Source organism: Ictidomys tridecemlineatus, chromosome X, assembly GCF_052094955.1.
Source record: "Ictidomys tridecemlineatus isolate mIctTri1 chromosome X, mIctTri1.hap1, whole genome shotgun sequence".
Lineage (NCBI taxonomy): Eukaryota > Metazoa > Chordata > Mammalia > Rodentia > Sciuridae > Ictidomys > Ictidomys tridecemlineatus.
The window spans coordinates 78,688,778-78,691,553 of NC_135493.1; positions in this window are offsets into that span (position 1 = coordinate 78,688,778).

A 2,776-nucleotide genomic window follows, 5' to 3' on the forward strand; every position below is an offset into this window, starting at 1 on the left:
TACCATAAACAACAAACAAAAGCAGGATCAAAGTTGATCCTGGAGTTCCAGGATCAAAGTTGGTTCTGTAGTTTACTAAATTTCAATCTTATGCTCTTTGTATCAATCATGTCACTTTGTCTTTACCTCTACCACAAATTACCACATGATCATAGTCTGCTCCAGTATGCTGTCTTCTTATCAAGAACATTGACCCTAGGCCTGAGGGTGTGGTTCAGTGGTAGAGTGCTTGCCCAATATGAACCAGGCCCTGGGTTCAATCTCCACCACCAAACAAAACAAAACACCCCCAAAATAACAAAAACCCATTAGTCCTATCTTTCCAAACAGACTGCAAGGAGTGACGTTAAAGAGAAATGAGCTTGGGGCTGGGGATGTGGCTCAAGTGGTAACGTGCTTGCCTGGCATGTGCGGGGCATTGGTTCAATCCTCAGCACCACATAAAAATAAAGATGTTGTGTCCACCGAAAACTGAAAAATAAATATTCAAAAATTTTTCTCTCTCTCTTAAATAAGGACAAATCTCATCATTATGTACAACTTTTTTAATATTTATTTTTTAGTTCTCGGTGGACACAACATCTTTGTTGGTATGTGGGGCTGAGGGTCGAACCCGGGCCGCACGCATGCCAGGCGAGCGTGCTACCGCTTGAGCCACATCCCCAGCCCCCTCTCTCTCTCTTAAAAAAAAGAGAAATGAGCTTTGTAGGTAGCAAACACAGATTTCAACCTGGATGTTCCATATTCTGCTTGTGTGACTCTTTGGTAAGCCTCAATTTCCTCGTTTACATGATAGCACCAAGTAGCCAGGCTTGGTGGTGCACACGTGTAATCCCAGCAACTCTGGAGGCTTGAGGCAGGAGGATCACACATTTAAGGCCAGCCTCATCAATGTAGCAAGCCCTTAAGCAACTTAGCATAACCCTGTCCCAAAAGGGCTGGGGATGTGGCTCAGTGGTACAATTTCTGGTACATTCAATCAATCAATCAATCTGCAGCAAGTTCTCTTCAACTTGTGTGTGTGTGTGTGTGTGTGTGTGTGTGTGTGTGCACATGTGCACTAGAGCTTGAACTCAGGGCCTTGTGCATGCTATGCATGCACTCTACTACTGAGTGACATCCCCAGCCTCTCCTCAACTTCTTTCTCATATCTATCAAAGTCAGGGGAACTCTGGTAGGTAACAAATGTCCATTGACTTGACTTGAGAGGAGGCTTATTGTATAATAAAGATTCAAAAAATAGAGAAATCCTATTGCCCTGCAGCTTTCTGTCCTATTGCTGTGGAGTCTCTTGTCCTTGCACACAGTGATTGATTACAAATATAATAAGTTATATTTTATGTATTCTGCCAAAATATATTCTACTGCCATGTATAACTAAAAATAAAAATTAAAAAAACATTTTTTCAAAACCCTGTAGGTGACTGACAAAGGAAATAGCCAACTTCTCAGCATTGCTTTCCAAGGTAGATCTGAATGGGGTGCAGAAATCCTGGGCTAAGGAAACTGTTTTGAAGACTTTTGGAGATGGATGGAGAAGAATATAACATTATATATCTTGTTATTGGTGCTGCTATATGGTGGGGAGCAATTGGAGGAAATGTAATGTGGTCAGATTTGTGTTTAAGTAAGATTGGTCGGGCTGTAGAGTGGAAGATAGACTGTAGTATAGGCAAGGAGGCCAATTTAGAAGCTCCTGGACTTAACCAGTCAGGAAGTGATTGGTGAAAGGATGAGATCTCTAAGGAGAAGGAAGGAACTTGCATCTATAGAACAAATAGAGAAACTTATTTATTGCCAGAAGGGGTACACTAACATCAAGACACAAGGGGAAAGGAAAGGTGAGTTTGTGAAAGGAGGTTGAGGGATTCTGATGCTCTTGTCAAATCAATTTGATGCTCTTGTCTTTCAGTAATCAGGAGGTGAGGTTGTCTCTGAAGCTTGGCAGCTTGATTGAGACACTTAGAAGGGCTTCTAGGAAACTATGTTTAGAGATGATTTTTTTTTTGTACTGGGGATTGAACCCAGAGATGCTTTGCCAATGAGCTACATCCCCAGCTAGTTAAAAAAATATTTTAATTTTTATTTTGAGACAGGGCCTTGCTAAGTTGCTGAGGCTTGTCTCAACTTTCAGCCTCCCTGCCTCAACTTCTGGAGTTGCTGGGATTACAGGCACGTACCATCGTGCCCAGCAAGATCATGACTTCATGTGGCTCTAGTCCATGGGGATGTGGGATTTTCTTTCTGAGAAAAAGTCATAGGATTTGGTGATTGGGATATCATTGGTTTCTGTTAGGAGAGTGTCTACTGGATCAGTAATGTAGAAGAAGAGGAATGAGAGACAGAATAGAGGGATGGGAAAGGGGAGGCAACGCAGAATAAATCCTTTAAAATCATGTTATATGCATATATAAATATACCACAGGGAATTTCACCTTATGCATAGGTAAAAAAAACCAATAAATAGATGAGTGTAAATAGATGAGTGAAAGGAAGTCTAGTAGACAAGAGAATGAGAGAGGAAAGGGAGGACAGTAGGAAAAGTGGGGAGGGAAAAGCAGGGGATCATGAACTGAAATCAAATTCCATGCATGTATGAGTTTGTTGGGATATACAAACTACTATGTATAACTATAAAGCTCTAATTTAAAAAGTCTTCTGCATGGTTGAAGATATAGCTCAGTGGTAGAGTGCTTGCCTAGCATGTGTGAAGCACTGGGTTCAATTCTCAGTACCACATGTAACTAAGTAAAATAAAGATCCATTGACAATTTAA